The following is a 21267-nucleotide window of genomic DNA, read 5'->3' as shown; positions in this document are numbered from 1 at the left end:
TCTATATCTGGTATACGGCTGTATACAGTGTGTGGGATAATATAGCTGTTATCTCGCCTCTAGAAATTTGCGCAGTGTGCATCCAGCGAAGGCGCTGACCAGCCCTTTATTTCTATTGTTGTAAAAACAATGCTATATCTGGTATTCGGCTGTATACAATGTGTGTGATAATATAGCTGTTATCTCGCTTTTACTGATTTGCGCAGTCTGCATCCAGGGAAGGCGTTGAACAGGCCTTTATTGTTTTTGTTGTAAAAACAATTCTATATCTCTTCTACAGCTGTATACTGTTAGTATACAGTATAATGCACAGTTCAGCGTTCTTTTTTTTTTTTTTTTTTTTTGGAACTTATGCATTTGCGTGTGTTAACAATGTCCCATGTTTAGATCTCATTCACACCCACAGAGCGTTTTTTCACCACTTCCAACTCTGCTCACAAGTGTCACTTTCATATATTGTACTTAAGTTATTTTATATATATTGCACATATGTTTGTTTGTTTTTTATTCAGTACACTTGCGAAATACAATTGTTTGCAGAGTTATATATTGTCCAGCCAGTGATGTGAATTGCACACATGTATATATTGCATATGAATATATGCACTTTCAGTATTATGCCACTATCACAGACTATCAAATATAGACTCCAAAAACAATATAACCGCTTTGTATAATGGAAAAAATACTTGGACAACTTATTCCCTCTACATTAGCGTGGACAGAAAGCCAAATATTGAGCAAAAGAAAATTTATCATGCAGCCATTTAAACAGAGGTAGCATATGAACCACCTCAAAATTTAGCCTGACAGAGCATGGCGGTGAGGAAAGAGTGACCAATGTAGAAGCGGTAGCCAGTGAGCCTCCCAAAAATTAAACCAGGCACAGCATGGCAGTGAGGACACAGAGAACATTTAAAAGTGAGTGAGGAAGCAAGTGAGCCTCCCAAAAAATTGGAGTGATGCCAGGGGCTGGGATTAATAGTGGACACGAACCTAGGTGCTGACCGCTAACTGGCTAGGCCAGCTGTCAGTCACCATCAAGAGTACACCTGATGGGGGTGTGAGGCCCTGGCTGCGGCTACACAAAAAAAAAATAACACAGCTGGCTGTTTGCCGGCAGAAATGAGTGAACAAGCCGGATTTCTGGTTCGTATGAATCAGAAATCTCGGTGGATGACTGTCTGCTCCCTCCGTGCAGCAGGTGCATACATCGTAAGGAACGCCTAGAAAACTGGGATACAGCCATTGACATTGGCTTTATCCCAGTTTTCCAGGCGTTCCTTACGATGTATCCACCCGCTGTACGGAGCGAGCAGACAACGGGAGTAAGCCGCCGAGATTTCTGATTCATACGAACCAGAAATCCCACTGGTTCGCTCATCTCTAGTTGATGGGGACGCGATCAGCGGGCCCCCGGCAACCAGTCCCGCTCCTCAGCAGACATAGTGACGTCAGAGCATGGCAGTAAGGACACAGAGAACCATTAAAAAGTGAGTGAGGAAGCAAGTTAGCCTCCCAATAATTAGGCCAGACACAGCATGGCGGAAGAAGACTTGGCTGTTGGCTGACAATTGAAGGAGGAGGAGGATATTTATTCACTCTCATACTGCGTTCCTCGGCAGGAATGAGAGTGGAAAATTTCTGTTCGTACCGAGGGTCTAGGAGGGTGAAAACCCAGTAATCGGTGTTGTCAAAAAAATTTTTAACCTAAGGGTCATGGGAAAGACAGCCTAACATAAAGTCAGCCATGTGCTCCAGGGTCCCAACACAAGAACTCCCTCTCCTCAATAGGCTCAATTTCCTCCTCCTTCACCAATTCCTCCTCTTCTGGCCATACACGCTCAACAACTATTGAGCATGGGTACCCTCTTCAGTCGCGGCAGCAGTTTTCTCCTCTTCCTAATCCTCCTTATCCTCGACTCCGTGGTGAGAAACTGACGTCAGGGTGGTCTGGCTATCTAGTGGCGGATGTTCTTCATCATTCTTCTGAGACAAAGGCTAAGTCACAGACTTCAGGCTGAGCAGGGAGGTTTGAACCAGACACAGCAGCGGGATGGTGAGGCCGATGATGGCGGCATCACCGCTGACCATCTGTGTTGACTCCTCAAAGGGGTATAGTACCCCAGGTTTTCACAGGTTGTGTGAAAACCTGTTAACCTCAGAAAATCATGGAAACACCACGGAAATGGACAGGAAACAGCAGGGGCAGCATGCATGGATGCCTCGGAGGCTGCCTAATCGCACTATTACGCCAAATTATGGGCAACAATATGGCAGCAAATGATGAACCACCCAAAAACTTTGCCTGACACAACATAGCAACATCCAAAGAAGGTAGAAGGTACTGGTGATAAGACGGCAGAGGACACTCGTAAGATGACATCCACAAAAAATATGGTTTAAAATGGACAAGACAAGGATGCTTAATTGGAATTGACTTTGAATTTGACTGTAGCAGTTGGGGTAACATTTCCTGCATCATGTGACTGACCAACTCTCCCCCTACCGCTGTTTTGAATTTGACTTTGACTGTAGCAGTTGGAGTAACATTCCCTGCACCTCTACCCCCACCGCTGTTTTGATTTTGAATTTGACTTTGACTGTAGCAGTTAAGAATAACATACCCTGCATCATGTGATGTTCATGGGGTATGGCTGTCTCAGCACAATACTCAACATAACTGCAGAACTTATGTGGCTCAGGCATCCTGGTTTTAATTCCTTGAGGATCTGGCAATTGTCTTATGCAAAGGGATCATCACTTAAGGTCCTGATTTATTAATTATGTGCTGCCCAACAACTAGAATTGTCATTTGTTTCTTTAGTTTGAGCAGGGTCTGATTTATTTTTTCCTTTTTTCTCTTTTGTTTTGTTATCATTTTATGCCAGCATACAGACACAGGTCTGTATACAGACACACACAGGTCTGTATACAGACACATACTTAAGAACAGAATATTGACACAGTTTACCACTCGGTTTAAAAATTGTGAGAAAAAAAGAGTGAGAGAGAGACAAACACAGAAATAAACTGCGAAGTTTGCATTGTTCATTGTAGCACTATTTGGTAGTAAAATGCACGTTTATGCATTTTTGAAGATCCTTCTCGTATTTCATTTGGAAAGATGGGCAAGTTCAGCTTATTTCATTTTATTTCCCCTGTTTTGGAAAGACAATTTTCTGCCATGTTCTGCCCCTTCACAGCCAGAGTAGTATGTATCTCCTTACAGTGCAAGGATCTGCAGGCCCCTGTGGCAGGGAATGGGCAGACAAAACCAATAATACACTCTTAGGCTAGGTTCAGACTATGTAAGTGTGCGGCTGTATAATTTTTTGGTCCGTACATATCCGGGTGGTGTTGCGGCCGTGTTTGAAAAGCACTCACGGTCTCATCGTAAGAGTACGTCCGTAGTGTTATGAGGCTTCCTGGCTTGTTTCGACCCGGCCGAAAGAATGTAATTTATTCATGAATCTGCCCCCGGCCCAAATAAGCACACCCACATCCCTATAAAATCTACGCCCACTCGCGAAGTGCGCCCATATGCTTTTTGTCTTAGTGAAAATATCGACCAAAATCACTATGTCTGGAAGTAATACTCCCTATTATGGTCCTGCCAGAAGAATGAGGCTTCTGCGCAAGCACCAGCCCCTGGTGCTTGGTGTGTTGTGGAACCTTCGCCATTATTATCTACGATTGTGTGTAAGTATATATTTATTCTAATTTTTTTTTTTTTTTTTTTTATGTCAAGCTTTATTCAACTGTTTTATAAATAGCGTTACTAAATGTTTAGGATTAGAATCATTAAACATTGCTTTAATGTATTGTTTCTGCAAGCTCCCTTAAGTACTGTTGATAAAAGGTCCTTAAATGCAACAGTTGAATACCTTTCAGACTAATTAACATGCGTAAATAATTGTTTTTATATATTAATATTCTCAGAGGCGAAAAAACGAACAGCGGCGCCGTCGTCAGCATGTTGGACGCCGGTATTGGGTGCACCCGATTAACCTTCGGAGGGAGACCCGTGGCCACATCGGTTGCCTGTATGATGATTTGCGCCGGTAGTTTTTTTAAAAAAAAAATGGTGTATAATATTTTTAAGATAATATCATAATATTAACTTTACTGTAACAGAATTTTAGTAACAAAGTCCATAATGTGCAATAATTTTTTGTTTTTGTTTTTTGGCCTTACAACGTTTGATGTAAATTTAACCATTATTTTCCCTATGACATGTTCCTATGATCTGTGTTTGTGTGTAATATTGATGAAAAATATCTGTCTTCATTTGTTGCAGTCATCCTGACAAATTTCAGGCCTTCGTCAGGCTGCCTATGGAGGCCTTTGATAATTTACTTTCCCTTTTGAGCCCAAATCTCCAGAGACAGGACACCCACCTGCGGAAATCCATCCCTCCTGTGGCCCGTCTGCTCATAATGTTAAGGTGAAGAGGCTTTTGTTGATGTTTGACAATTTGTTAATGTATTAATGTAAATGTAATTATTAAAAAAAAAAAAAAAAAATTTAAAATATTTTATTAATGTATTTTTTTTTTTCCAGATTCTTGGCGACAGGGGAGAGTTATGCATCGTTGCACCTCCAATTCCGGGTTCGTAAGTCCACCATCTCTGGAATTGTGAGGTGCACGTGCGGCGTGATCTGGGAGCATTTGCAGCCAATCGTGATGCCCAGTCCGACCCGGGAGATTTGGTTGCAGTCAGCAGCAGGCTTTCAGTCTGTGGCCAATTTCCCCAACTGTATAGGGGCGGTTGATGGTAAGCACATACGTGTGAAGCAACCACCGCGATCAGGATCACAGTATTTCAATTATAAGAAATTTTTTTCTGTGGTCCTGATCGCGGTTGTTGATTCCACGTATCGTTTCCTTGCCATCGACGTCGGCTCCTATGGCAGTACTGGGGACTCCCGGGGGCTACTGAGATCAGAGTTTGGGAGGCGCATACTGTTAGATCGCGTGACTCTACCTCCTCCCACTCCTCTTCCGGGTACCACGCATCCCGCTCCATTCGTCATGGTAGGGGATCAAGCCTTCCCTTTACTCAACAACCTGCTGCGCCCTTACCCACGGAGAGGGCTGGATGAACGGGGGAGAGTATTTAACCGGAGGCTGAGCCGGGCACGTAACTTCGTGGAGTGCGCCTTCGGAATCATGACTAGTCAGTGGAGAGTGTTTACCACTGCCCTGCAGTTGAACTTGGGCTCAGTTGACATGGTTATTAAAGCTGCCTGTGTTCTCCACAACTACCTTCGGGACTATGCTCCCACCCCGGATGTGGACGTGGAGACACTGCCAGCTTTTAGTGCCCCTGTCAACTATGGCCAAGGGAGACAACTCAACCGCGGGATAGTGGTCAGGAACCTCTTTGCTGACTACTTCATGACTCCTGAAGGCGCCGTGCCCGTGCCCCTTTCCCAGCCTCCGTTATGAGCCACGGCCACAGGACTGATGTTTTTCCGCATGTGTGTCACCTGTCTCTGGGATGTATCAGCTCTTTTCTTTAGGTTTTTAATATGTATTTGCTTATATTTAATTTGCGTTATATTTATTTTGAAAAAAATATATTTATTTTCTCCTAAACAATGTGTCTGGCTTTTCAATGTATGTCAACCATGTAGTATGTTCCCACATAGTTGTAGTGTTCTAAAATACACATAACCTCACTAGATATACTACTGGGCAGGAATTAGCGAGCATGCTCACATCCTGCTAATGTTCAGAATTGGATAGTCCTTTCAAGCTAGTGTGCAGAAACATTGATGTGATCCAAACATGTGTATTTCCTATGGAGTCACCAGCAGGGTGCGCACTATATGTCTAACTTTCTAGTCTGGGATATGTAACAGGATCTGATATCTTCTAGGGACACAGCCCATCTCACTTGTTACCAATCACCATTAACACACCACATATATCCCTCCACCCATCACCCAGGTGCGGCAGGTGGATGGAGGGATGGATGTGGTCTACTTATGGTGCGTTTCCAGACACATATTTATCAGTAAGATTTGTGATGCCAAAGCCAGAAATGGATTTTCAAACATGCCAAATCTCAGTCTTTACTTTATCACCTGTTCCCTGTCTACAGTCTGCTGCTCCTGGATTTGGCTTCCAAAATCTGTCACATAAATCTGCCTGTGTAAACACACCATTATGTAGTTTGTTGTGTGTACGTTTATATATCCTCCACGTTTGTAGCTAATTAGCACATGCTGGATGTCCTGCAGGAGGATAGTTCGAATAATATCTGACACATTGCTCTATGTCAAAATTAGTGTGTCCTGATCATAAACATTAATGTAGTAAACAATTTTATTGATCATCCCAACCCTCTCCTGCTCTGGCCACTTCCTGCCTTGCCCACAGATGTCAGCAGAGAGCAGTGTCAGACATTAAAAACACTGAATAGCAACATTGTCTACATCTGTCTATTTCTTTCAGTATTGCAACCAAAACCAGGAGTGGATTAAAACCACAGAAAGGCTCTGTTCACACAATGTTGAAATGGAGTGGATGGGCGCCATATAACACTAAATAAGGGCCATTATTTCTAAATACCAGCCGTTGTTTGAAAATAACAGCAAATCTTTCACATTAAATGGGGGCCATCCACTCAATTTCTACATTGTGTGAACAGATCCTTTCTGTGTTTTGAATCCACTCCTGGTTTTGGTAGCAATACTGACAGAAATATACTGACTGAAATACACGTAGTGTGAACCCACTACGAAGATGTAGTGAATGTTGCTATTCAGTGTTTTTAATGTCTGACACTGCTCTCTGCTGACATCTGTGGGCAAGGCAGGAAGTGGCCAGAGCAGGAGAGGGTTGGGATGATCAATAAAATTGTTTACTACATTAATCTTTATCATCAGGACACACTAATTTCGACATAGAGCAATGTGTCAGATATTATTCGAACTATCCTCCTGCAGGACATCCAGCATGTGCTAATTAGCTACAAACGTGGAGCATAGACAAAACTTTACAAACACAGAATAGCAACATTCAATACATCTTCGTATGCAAACAAAGTAGAACATGTTTTTTTTATAGTATTTGGGTGGTCCTTAGTGCCAGTCAGTAATTATTAATGTGTTTTTAAGGATTAAACACTGAAACCTAAAGAAGTAAAAAAAAAAAATTTGGCACAAAATTAGATATATCAAAATGGTTTTATTACATATCAAACAAAAACACAGATCATATGATAGTGTGTCTGGGTGGATGTGGCAGAGGGTGTGTGCCCACTACTTTTTACCATGTTGACAGTAGTTAGAATAGTGTGCAGAGGCAGTAGTCTGCCCATTATGTGAAGGCCACAGCCAGCCTGACTGTAGTCTGGCAACACAAACCTAAAAGGGACATCCCCATCCCCCCAAGCTCTTACTGTCATCCGTAGCTAATGTGATGCCAGACCTTGTAAAGAGTCTGTTGTTGATGTGGTCCTGGTGCGCACAAATGTTATGAAAAGATGAATGCTAGTAATCCGAGGTTGGCACAAGGGCCCTACAGTCTACCAGACAAGGGGTGGTGTTGGTGGAGGTGAGGAGAGGGAGTGCGGAACGCCCACAAATGTGGTTGGACGGTCAAGCCAGATGTGAGTCTCCCTCGCCAGGCTCCACAGGGCCCTCTTGCCATCTTGGTGGTGGAGTCATGGGCAGTGCCTCGGCCAGATGAGGTTCTTCATTCTCTTCATCTGATGAGGCCTCTGCTGTTTGCTGAACTAGTTCTGCTCTGCGGAGAAAACAACACTGGTCACAATCTAAGATGACAAATTCGGTTTTAGACATTGTTGTAAGTCTAAATAAACAATATGCATCCAATGCAGTATGTTACTCTGCCTGGTTTAGGAATCTTTTCTTCTATATGTTTTATGTGTCACATTAGAACTTTGCTCACTACATTCACACACTGGTACCCCAAAATGCTGGTCTTCACAAACCGACCCGAGTGGAACATAGTTCTGTACTATGGACACATTGGGTCCATTGTTTAAACATTATGACTACAGTCCATGCTATTGGCATAAATATTTATTACTGTTATGTATTCTATCCTGGACTGATCAAAAGGTGGTCCAAAGGCGGTTAGGCCACGCTGCATTTGTTAATTGTCTTGTGTCCAGCAGGGGGCGCATGATGTTGCCTAAGTATATATTACTCTAAAGTGTTCCCTAAATATAGTGCTCCCCCTGCAGGACCCTCAATGTATATAATCTCACTAAATATAACACATGTCTATGTCTGCACACATAAGACACTGACCTACTTCTGTCATCATCTGATCCTAGCATGGATACATGCAATTAACACACACACTTACTTGCGGCGTCTGCTGGAATTCAAAATGAAACGCAGCATTGGGGCAAAACGCAAAGAGGCCAGTTCTTGTTGTGAGGCCCCACGCCTCATCAGCTGGCGTCGCTCCCTGATGAATCTGTCCCTCACACTGGCCCACCTGGTCTCCACATGTTTGGCTGAAAGCAAAAAGCGTACAGACATTAGTAATATATGAGCGTCAGGTGACCATAACAGTAAAGTTTCTTGTTTGCCATAGTGGCTAAACAACTTACCAATTATCCATTTCTGTAATCTAGTATGCTTGTCCCAATCTGGGTATACAATCCGGGCAACCTCCCTCCATGCGGCACTCCGCCTTAGCAGGCTTGTGTACCCAGGCGCAGGGCCGTCCCATAGCAGTGGCCGAGCATGGACCTGAAAAAGATCAAAAATTACATTAAGGTCTTGGAAACACTGATAGATTAAGGTCATAGCTAGTCATCCTATTTTCCATGCTACACGCCATGTTTGAGTCAAAATATTACGTCACTTATGTGGGTGGGTTCTCCAGCTTCCCGTGCAGCTACCTCCCTCCCTCCTCCCTCCATGATGTCTGCTGGCGGAACATATCATATACACAGTACACTACTACTCACATCATGTGTTCATAGTATAAGGCTCAAATACCTCGGCTTACTACTAGGGAATGGGACCCCACAATCCGGTGCGGGGGGCTGGTATCGGATAGCGACCCGGGGGGACACGCCTCCTCTCTGTAGTATCGGCACGTCAGCACTGGCCGTAGCGGGGGGCTCACAATTGTGTGTCCTGTGCTAGGCTAATGGCTATGTGAGACCATGTAACGCTGCTCAGCTTAGCCATTTCTCCGCCCTTGTCACGTCGTAAGCAGGTGCACTACAAGTGCCATAATGGCCGTCCACGCCGCTTACAACGTGGCTGGTGCTTATAGTGTGTGCTTCCGACGTTACAACGGATGACAAAGTAGAAAGCAGAGCAGCGGTAAAAGCATAAGTAGCCATTAGCCTAGCACTGAACACAATTAGCACAGCACACCAAACACTCCGGTTAAACCCCCCCCCCCCCCGCTACGCACACTGATGACATGCATGGACTACAGAGAGGAGGCGTGTCCACGCTGTGTCGCTAGCCTATACCATCACCCTGCGCCGGATGTTGTGCATGATTTGCGTCCTATTAAAGCGAACTCGTTATGATGACACTATCGGCACATTATGGCAGGATTTGTCCTGTGTATGTGCCGCCAACAACCATCATGGAGGGAGCGGGGAGGGAGTTAGGTGCACGGCCATCTCGCTAAAACAAAACATAAGTCACGCCCTGGTTGCCCAGCAACATGTGCTCTTACAAGGAAAATTCCTCGACTAGCCATTACTTAGAAATATCGCCGAAAATATGATGTGCGTTACCTGGCCAAAAATAGCTAACACATTCACAGATTTGGAGGAGACACACACATAGGAAAAGACAAATCCAGTAATTGCTCTATTTCAAGCGCCCCCTGATGGCAAACACATAGGAATTACACACAATCGTACTTACATTAACTACTATGAGCGATGTATCGTGCCACTAAATCACTATGGACAATCGGCCCGATTAAATAAATATTATATAGCATATAGTCGTCATTAAATTATATATTTTTAATTGTTAAATAATTTTTCCCTTAAACAGGCTGGAATTACAGATCTTACTTTTGGACATTAAATAAACCAACATAAAATCTAATCATTCGAAATAACATGCATGTAAATGTGAGTGACACAACAAATGAAATTCATACATGAAGTCACAGCCACACAACTCGCTTCTCAGCCTCCAAAGGAGAATATAAATATGTGTATATCGAAGAGCTTATCTATGTAGAACCGACTCACAACACCTCATTAAAAAACTTACTTCACTGATTAGCTTGACGACGTCTATTATCGAGCGATCAATAACCATCTCTGGGTCCATCGATCAGCCTTTACTGTAAAACAAACTTATTCAGCTAGGTCGTGTTTCAATGTGCAGATGTTCAAATACAGACACATCAGAAATAACCTTGGCTTCTACCCATAGGAACAAAAAATGATACATTTTTTATCTCCATCCAGTCACACCACGGCCTAGCTGAAGCCTGGCCACAAAGACTTCTTACATTCATCCCTGTAGTTTATGTAATGTTTGAAAGTAAACAAAGGACAAAAAAGATACCACCGTGAGGAATTTTTCCGAAACAGCATTTCTATAATGGGTAAGCTTCGAAAAGGGAAATTCTTTCTTCTATCATCCTATGTCAATGCAAAGTGTCAATCCTGCTCTCATCACATAGGTGCAACTATCAAGAGTGCAGGGTGGCACTCAGCAACATGCACTACCAATGCTATATAACATTAGGCCACTCCTACAAGAAATGGGCCACCAACACACAGCATTCTTTTCCCTTCCGGGCCAAAAGGCACCTGCAAAGGTCTAGGACACATGTCCACTCTCATACAAGGCCGAGAGCACACCTGTACCAAAGATACCTCATACCCAGCCCTCAGGCCAAGCACTCACTGGTCGTCAGTTAATCTAAAACAAAGGTGTTATCTCCAGAAGGAGAAAACTGGTGTGCAGCCATGAAATGACCACAGAACAACAAGTTTGTTATTCATAGATTCATTCCTTACACCCCTTTGTTTGCACCATGTCGTAGCTGCTTGCCGCTTGGGCCCCACTATTTCACGGATCCTTTCTATATTGAAGCTACCGAACCTGTGGATCAGCCACTATGGCCCTATGTGAGCGAGCACAATGATTTACATATGCAAATAACAAGCCCTTTGCGCCAAAGACCAATGTTGATTGGAAATCTATGCTAGCTTTCAGCTTTGTTACTGATAGGGTTAACACATTTGTGATTAGCATATGAAATAGAGTCTTTGTATTCATAGAGAAAAAGTGTTGTAATCTGGATACACGGATAATAGTGATGTCGCATTAATGCAAATGATTAAGCTAAACAAACTGCACAACCAGCTAAGCTTTTTCGAGGAGATGTGAAAACAGGAGACATTATAGAAATATACAAGGAATTGTATTCCTAAACATTGTCACACTTGTCAAGCAATATGATGTCACAACAGTAAAGTAAAAGTTAGATTAGGACAGAGGGGGAAGGGCGCAGGAAGGGCAAGCTTACTGCATACAGATCATTGCATTCTGCTGCAGTCTCACAAAGGGCAATCTCGTGGCCCAGTCTAGGAGCAGACTATCATATATTCCTCGAATACACACCATGAATAAAGTCTTAGTCACGGATTAGCGTAGTGCCAGAAGATGCTTAGAAAAGGCTGAGAGTATTGGGAAATGTGACATATACATCGTGAACACACATCCATCAAGTGCACTATGCGCCAAGCCAAACAATCATCTGCATAAGAATCTAAATAAAAATGTTAAGTCTCTTAACACATGTGAACATATCCTTGATGTCCCATTGTAAAGGCTTTAGGCCTCTCCATACTGCAAATGGCCACTTTATAGCATAGCCAACATTGAGTCAGCTCGATTTACTTCTAACGTTGAGCAAAAGCTCTACATTCCACAACACAATCGAGAGACAATAACGCTGATGTGTGTTGAAGAATGTAAAGAATTCAAAATTCCGACACAATGTATCATTGTTTTTTCATGTCCAAATCTAGTATTGAGTTTATTTAGGATCATGAAGCTAGTTATCATGTGCCTGAAAATATAATATAGATTTGAATTATTAGTGAAAAAATTAATCATGTTCTCTATCAAATATCAGATGCAAGTGATTATAGTATAGAAAGACAAAAATAAAATAGGCCATTTTACACACAAACATTAGGTGCAAGATTATCAGTCAAACATATAAATCAAAAGGCAGGAATCGATTTAAAAAGAGGACAGATCTGAGGCTTTCATTTATGACCTGATCTCTGTTTTTATTAGAGTCCATTTCTGTCCTTGGCCTCAAAATTTTCTCACATACAGTTTCTGGTCCCAAGGTCCCCTACACACAAGAAACAGGAGCCCTGGAGATCTGAAAAGGCAAGAGTTATGATTGTACATCTTTCTAACTTTGTTTAAATGAGGATCTTAGCAAACTGTTTTTTCAAACAGAGTGTACCATGTCACCACGGTAAGGTGTCCTCAGGGACATGGACCCTACTCTAACCTAACACAAAATGACCTCTCTGGGCCAGAAGAAGCAGACCACTTGCCATAAACACAAAAAAAATTATAAATAAAAAAAAATAGAAAAATAAAAATAAATATGATAAAATAACAAATATGATGTATTGCCTCATACATCACATACTAGAAATCATAAAGGTGGTAGGTTACGAGAAGCCCGAGAGCGCCGTCCACGCCGTGGCTGGCGCCTAAGAACGGCCCTAGTACCCTCAGATGGAGGTGGCATGGCACCAGGTGGCTCTGGGGAAACTGCTGGGGGGACAGGGGGGGACAGAGGTGGGGGCTCAGTGGTCTGAGGGAACAGGTTCACCTCCGGGATACGTGGCCTCCGTAAGTGTAACCCATACACCGTCTGTAGGAGGTAGCCCACGTAGGAAGGGTCGGGGAGAGTTTCCGGGTCAATCTGCTCGTGACACGACAGCACGAAGTCAGTTACGAGCCTCGCACTACGTGCCACATTAGTAGGGAGATTCCGTAAACGGGCTCCCAGATAGTGGCAGAAGAAGTCATTCTGGTCATCTCCTCCATCAAACCGCCTCACAAACTCGATGACAGAATGATCCACCTCAGTCAATGCTGACTCAGGTTCTTCTTGGTCCCGGCGCCTCCTGGTGGTGGTGGTGGACCTCGTCAGTGGCTGACTTGGCCTAGCTGCCAGGGGCACACCACTGGGAGCTGCACCAGATGTTGATGGTGCTGCAGCCTCCTCCTCTTCGGGCATGGAAGTAGAGCCAGAAGGTCCTGGCATCTGCTCCGTGCCCTCAGAAAGAGTCGGACTGGCTGGCTCCTGTGATGGCGGTGGCGTGGCACTCTCCCCCTCCTGCTGGGATGCTTGAACGTCAGCACCACCAGCATCCTCTCCTCCAGGTGGCTCAGAGAATTTGCCACTGGTTCTGTGGAGAGACAGAAAGGTTAGATAATGTAGACACATTCATAAAGTCACTTAATATATAGAATTGTTTTGTTTTGCTAACATACAGTATGTTGACATTTGTTATTTGGTAACAGGAATACATTATGTAGTACTATCAGCATCCTAGGTCAGGACATACAACTATTTATTCCAACTCGTTCAGATTAGTGTGTTATAAAAAATAAAATAATGCATATTGTTTCAATATTTGCCCCTTTCTCACTGTGGCAACAATGCTCTCATCTTCATGGCATGTTGTGGCCATGGAAGCATTCTTGTGACAACACAATAACAAGTGTTTTTTCATGTCGCACATCATGGAGAGGGGCGTGAGTTAGTAATGTGACCAGAGACACAAGCGTCCAGTAACAGGGCTGTGTACCTGTCATTCAGGCCCGCTCCTGCCATGAGGCAGACTGAGGCTTCAGCTAAAATGCTAAAATGACAGCAGCCCCGATCTCCTCACAGTACTGAGTGCAGTGGTGTCCCTAGGCATTAAGATCCGGGGCCAGTGCCCCCAACAGGAAGTTCACTGCCCCGAATCTTTTGCCTAGGGAATCACTGTACTGCACTCTGCACTCCGTGGCTTGGTGCATCCGGCCACCGGGTCCTGTGTTGAGTGCTCAGCTCCCTCCAGTCTTCAGAGGGTGGGGGGGAGTGACGGAGGATTCAGCAGACCACCTGCTGAATGACAGTTATCTGTAGAGTATGTAGAGAGAGGGAGAGAGAGAAAGCCCCTGCGCTCCCCCTCCCTCTCTCTCTCCCCCTCCCCCCTCCCTCTCTCCTGTCACTGTGAGGAGAAGCTGCTCCCTTATCTGGACGCCGCGCTGAGGATGGATGACCTCTGACCTCCCTGTCCTGCCGGGACCTCTGTGACTGCACCACCTCTGTAAGTATACAGCACACTATCACTGATATGAGGTGTAGTGTGATGTTCTGCAGCAGCTGAGGTGTAGTGGGATGTTCTGCAACAGCTGAGGTGTATGAAGAGGTTCTGCAGCAGCTGAGGTGTAGTGTGATCTGCAGCAGCTGAGGTGTAGTGTGATGTTCTGCAGCAGCTGAGGTGTATGAAGAGGTTCTGCAGCAGCTGAGGTGTAGTGTGATGTTCTGCAACAGCTGAGGTGTAGTGGGATGTTCTGCAGCAGCTGAGGTGTAGTGGGATGTTCTGCAACAGCTGAGGTGTATGAAGAGGTTCTGCAGCAGCTGAGGTGTAGTGTGATCTGCAGCAGCTGAGGTGTAGTGTGATGTTCTGCAGCAGCTGAGGTGTATGAAGAGGTTCTGCAGCAGCTGAGGTGTAGTGTGAGGTTCTGCAGCAGCTGAGGTGTAGTGTGATGTTCTGCAGCAGCTGAGGTGTATGAAGAGGTTCTGCAGCAGCTGAGGTGTAGTGTGATGTTCTGCAGCAGCTGATGTGTAGTGGGATGTTCTGCAGCAGCTGAGATGTATGATGAGGTTCTGCAGCAGCTGAGGTGTAGGATGAGGTTCTGCAGCAGCTGAGGTGTAGTGTGATGTTCTGCAGCAGCTGAGGTGTATGAAGAGGTTCTGCAGCAGCTGAGGTGTAGTGTGATGTTCTGCAGCAGCTGATGTGTAGTGGGATGTTCTGCAGCAGCTGAGATGTATTATGAGGTTCTGCAGCAGCTGAGGTGTAGGATAAGGTTCTGCAGCAGCTGAGGTGTATGATGAGGTTCTGCAGTAGCTGAGGTTTATGATGAGATTCTGCAGAACATCATAATACATAATGAGAAAATAATTTGTTTACTAATAGCTAAGGTACCGACGTGAGAATACGTGAGAAAAGTTCCTACACAAATTATACTAGTAACGGGGGAGGGGGGGCGCCATTTTAATTTTCGCCTCAGGCAGCAAAAAAGCTAGAATCGGCCCTGCTGTCATTGATCCCCGCAGGCCACACTGACAGTGACAGAGCAGCAGGCCGGCCAGCATTGAGTATTCAGGAAGTGAATAGTGTGGGGCGACCAACAGCTCTCTGAATGCTTTGTACAGTAGGACACAAAAGATTCAACCTTATCCGCTGCATGGAAAAGAGCATTTAATTCATCATGCTTACTGGCTCTGCCACCTACAGCACACGCTGAACAACTGAGGGGGTGACCCTGATATGCTAAATTTACTATAATTGGATATGTTGGTCTAGCGCCATGACAGAAAGTAAGATATTTGACTTAAATTACAGGATGTTGAAGCATGAGTCAGAGTGGTGTGTAAGCATTCGGTTGACTGTGAGCAAAGGGGACTATTGGGATTGATCAGAATAGATTAACCCTCTGTGGACAGTCACATACACCATCATGAAGGCTAATAAACATGATACAACTAAGGCGTTATAAAGAATGGCAATAGTGTATGTTGGCAAATTATATGTATACATTTCAGAGAATTGTCTTGGCATTCATCGAAAATATCGACATAAAGCAGAATGTGCTGGAAAGTGGATTATATAATCTGCCAGTGAGTATCGAGCAGGTTCAGCTGAATATCCAAAGGCAGACTTTGTAGAAATTCGTCCCATATAAGATTTGATATAATCTATTAGATATTGGACACTATGATACTATATACATTAGCTAATAAGCCAAATATCCTTACAGCCGTTGACTCCGGCTCGGGAGAAAATCCAACAGGGGCGCATAGCGCATGGAGGTCGGCTCCCCACCCCTCTCCTCCGTGCGTATCGCCCGTTGGTACTGGTCCCTCACACTTGACCAGCGGGTCTCCACTGCTTGGACTGACAAAAGAGAAAAAAAAAAAGGATAAGAAAAAATTTTAAAATAAATAATTATTTTATAATATTTCGATGGCTTATTATGAATATCGGCCATTCTTTTAAAGATTTTCTGTCATACATGATTTGACAATACGACATACCCATCCGCATCTGCTCAGACTCCGTAACCTCGCCCCACTGTGGGACTACCAGAGCTGCTATAGTGTCCCACGTCTCGCGACGCAGGACGCGGTCGTGGTAGCCACGCACAGTCAAGTCCCACAAATGTGGACGGGACCGCACCTGAAAAATAATATATGAACACATAAATCAATACACATCTCCATCTGACTTCACCTCTCTGTGTGTCTAGATCTATTTGAACAATAACCACACGAATAACATGTTTTCCATAATTACATTACATAGAGTGGTGTTGGGATTCCAACAGACCACCTGTGTAATCTAATGAACACAGCCTAATAACCACTGAGCCAAGACTCACAACACAAAGGAATGCCAGAACTCTTTGAAGACACTTAGGAAAAGATACAAAGATTTGTGTGCAATTATGTAATTCAGTAAAGGCTTTGTATCTTAACTAGCACTAATTAGTAGTCCACAAGACCAGCTCAATGAGAGCTTTGCATTCACACCTGATGAGAAAGTAAATCACCATTGGTTAGAAAAAACATCAACACATGTGCAAACGAGTGAAGCTAACAATTACACTACTGGCGGTGGTTGTTCTGGGGTGTGCGGTGGTTTGCTATCAGTAGTGTGTGGCTAAAACATGTCCCAACGACTATGGTGACAGATATTGCAATTTTGCCATAAGTATGGTCAACATTTATCAATAAAACAGTAGATGTTAAATTTTAATCAAAATATATTGGAAATTAAATACATCGAAGGTTAGGTATTGCATTAAGTTCAAGATTCAATGAGGGACAGACAATAACATTCAACAACGTCGAAAAGAAAGCTACATGAAAAACGCATCCAAAACGCATCATTTTTTTTATACTACATGAAATATCCACAAAATGTTACACTTACATATCAGCCAACATGAAAAAGCATTACAAAACCAGAGCTTTAGAAAACACAACATTTATGACGCAAAATAATATTGACATTCACAATATAAGCTAAAAAACGCATCAAAAACGCTTCAGTCTTTAGAATACCTAAAAATATGATGAAAATATAACGCTCACATATCGGACAACATTAAAAACCATTACCAAAAAATAGCTTGATAAAACACTACATTGATTACGCAAATTTATATTGACATTCACAATATAACCGACAAAACGCATCAAAAACGCGTATTTTTTTTTATATACATGAAATATGCACAAAATGTAACACTAACATATCAGGCAACATCAAAAACCATTACAAAACCAGAGCTTTAGAAAACACAACATTTATAACGCCTAATAATATTTACATTCACTATATAATCGAAAAAACGCATTAAAAACGCAACATTAAAAACACAAATTTAAAAACCATTACCAAAAAATAGCTTTAGAAAACAATAGATTTTGAACGCTAACTAATATTGACATTCACAATATAACCACAAAAAAGCATCAAAAACGCAAGTTACCTCATTGTGAACAGCGAAACAAATTATTTACATTTAAATTTAACTTTTACTAAAAACGACACTAGAATAACAAGAACAACGGTACAGTCACAACGGCTCACAAATTAGCCATATCTAAATAGTTCATTAATATTTTAAATTCACTCAAAATAAATACTATAGCATATAAGGAAAGACATCACGCTACAATATGCTGATTGTTTGCGAAGTTAATAGTCAAGTTTTATTTTTTTTTTTAAGCTTACATTCACACGCCCGTCTCGCATAACAAAACCGCTGATATTCAACACGACTAATAGTCATTATATTCATATGTGTCTTACATGTGGCTTAGGTGCGGGTTTCTTGGCCGAGACGACCGTGTGAATTGGCAACTAAAAATATACCTTTACAACATCACATAAATATATAAACATATATATATATATATATATATATATATATATAAATTTTAAAATATATAAAAATATATTAGATATTCTCGATATATATATATATATATATATATGTATAGAGATAGATAGATACAGAGAAACACACAGAGAGAGAGAGTATAAATCCTATTTTCATATAAAAATCATAATATAAATATTAGTATAATTCTTCGCGAAAATTTACCTCTGCGATCAGGCGGGGAACATCAATGTCCCTCTGCCAAGAACCACGTCGCCCACGACGGGCACCATCATGCTCCGCTACTCGTCATGCCATAGCTCCAGATCGGGACACCTAAAAGGATGGTCACCTATTGAAGCCCATTCACTTGGGCCTTTTAAACTCAAGGGGCGTTACACATTGATCAACTATTCTAATCAGAATCCGGATTTATCCGGCTGTAATCAGAGGTTCCGTCTGGGACAAATGTTACTTCCTACGGCCGACTTGGACCTTTTCGGGCCGGAAATAATGGTCTTGCTCATTTTTTACGGACCCGGATACAATCAGGCCCAAAACTCATACGGAGTGTGCCCTTGACAGCCGCATATCCTATACTTCCAAGCATACACACGAACCACAAAAAATACCGCCGCACAATTACAGCCGCATATACAGTCGCACACTTACATAGTCTGAACCCGGCCTTAAGGAGAAAGATATTGCCGCAACCATTGGACAATTTTCAGAGTTGTTTATCACTGAGCTTCATCTTTCAAGAATGAGCAAAACACTGTGCAGTCTTTGTTACGATTTTGTAATAAATTTGTAATAAATTTGCAATAAATGTGCTCAGACTCAGGGAAGGGTCTAGAAGCATGGTGGTGGTGGTGGATCTGTATTGCTTCTTTCCCTGGAAGGGCCAGGCTGTGGGGAAGGAGGCTGTGCTGCTGGAGCAAGGGTTCCACTCCTTTGGGTAGCGTAGGTGGACTGTGTGGAAGACTGGGTGGTGGATAAGTTACTGAACACATTATTCGCTATCCACGTCAGCACCTGTTCACGCTGCTGCGGTTTTAAAAGTGGTGTTGTCAGGAATCTGCAGTAGCCTGTGTGAACTGGACCTGGTGTTTTGCCTTTGTGTGCCACACCTGATTGCTTCTCAGCTTCTGGCTATGCAGGAGTTAAGCTGAGAAGCACCTGGTCTTGATTTTACACCTGTGTTGTTGCTGTGATTGACAGGTTTCTCTGCCTGTCTGTACCTGGAAGATCAGAGCGCTGGTCCAATAAGGATCCAGACCGGGCTCTTGGTCAGCATAAAAGCTAAGCACAGACTGAGTCCCAGCGCTGGCTAATTAGGTGTATTCCTGGTCCCAGCTCTCCCTTGTATATTCCTGCGCTCCCCGTCCTATCCCTCCTACTGCTCGACTTGTTTTTCTGACCTCCTGCCTGACTTGTGACTACTCTTTTGGATTACTGATTTTGTACTACGTTGCCCGTGTGGTTTGACCCGGCCTGGTTTACTATTCCTTATTGTGTTCGTCTGTCCGTATTGTTTTGTGTATCACGTATATAGCGCAGGGGACATCTCCGTGGTTGTCCGCGACCGCCTAGGGTCGGCTGAGGCAATTAGGCAGGGACAGTGGGTGGTTCAGATAGGGCCCACTGTCTGGTTGTGTCTGTGTTAGTCTGACAGGTGTACCCTGAGACCCCGTATCTTGCGAGAAGAAGCTAGGGATTGAATGTCTGCGGTGTGTCACCCTGCCCAGAATCACGGCCTCTGCCCACTGTATCTCTTGGAACCCCACGCCCTCGTCCTCGACCCTTACCCCTGGGCTTCACCATTTTATGGACACTGCACAGTCAAGACTGAGATAGCTGCACTACAGATCACAGCAAGCCAGAAAATATATTACTCAGACTACTTTTGAAGGTAGTCGTATAGAGTCTGTGTCGTATGTGGTGTATAGCAGCACTTACACAGGGCAATTAGCAGTGAGCTTAGATATGCCCACAGTAAGAAATACAGAAATAAAAAAAATTACTGGTGGTCAGGTCCCACTAGTTTTTGGGAAGCTGTGGTATACAATCTGTTGGTGGCTGCACCTATACACTCTGTGACACCCCCTTTACACTGTGCAAGCAGTAGTGAACTGAAATATGGCTTGAGTAAGAAAGACAGAAATCTGGAAATATACTAGTGGTCCCAATAGTTTTTTGGGGGGCTGTGAGATCCAATCTGGTGGTGGCTGCACCCAGGGCCGTTTCTGCCATGAGGCAGAGTGAGCTTTCTACCTCAGGCAGCAGATTCTTTGCTCCACTAGGGGGCGGCACAATCCCTTATTTTCACTTTCACTTTTACTGCAGGCACATCACCAGGCACCCTGCCTCCTCAGGCCCCTCTGCCTCCTCCTCAGCCCACCTCTCCATAGCTCCAAAACCAACAGCATTGTCACTGGGGGCGGCTGTCTCCTAGCTGCTGGCTGTCTGTGTCAGAGCAGAGAGAAGGGGGAGGAAGGCCCAGCACCACAGCAGAGCTGACAGACACAGCAGGAATGACTGGAAGCTGTGTGTGCCCTGTCCCCTCCCATACAGCCTGATCTCCTGACCCTTTCACTGCTGGCCTGGGGTGTGTGTATGTATATATATCTATGTGTGTGTGCGTGTGTATATATATATATATATATATATATATATATATACATCTATCTGCCCTGTATGTACAGCACATGTGCCCTGTATAAGTGTGGAGTGATCTTAGTAGCTGAGCCCAGTCTAATTATGGTAATTGCCATAAAAAGAATATATCCCTGCAATATATTCATTATTGGTATATATGTGCCGTATATTGCTGCTAGTATATATCTATATATGTATATATCTGTTTATGCAGTTGGCTACCTAGATTTCTTAACTACTAATTGTTAATTTGGGGGGGTGGGCGCCATTTCATTTCTTGCCTCAGGCAGCAGAAAACCTAGAATCGGCCCTGGCTGCACCAATACACTCTGTGAATCTTTTACTTGAAAATCAGTATTAGGGTACAAACCCACAGACCGTATACACAGCAGATACGCAACAAATACGCAGCAAATACGC

This window comes from Dendropsophus ebraccatus, chromosome 12 (assembly GCF_027789765.1).
Source record: "Dendropsophus ebraccatus isolate aDenEbr1 chromosome 12, aDenEbr1.pat, whole genome shotgun sequence".
In the NCBI taxonomy this organism is placed as follows: Eukaryota; Metazoa; Chordata; class Amphibia; order Anura; family Hylidae; genus Dendropsophus; species Dendropsophus ebraccatus.
Note: the sequence above shows the minus strand (reverse complement) of the source record.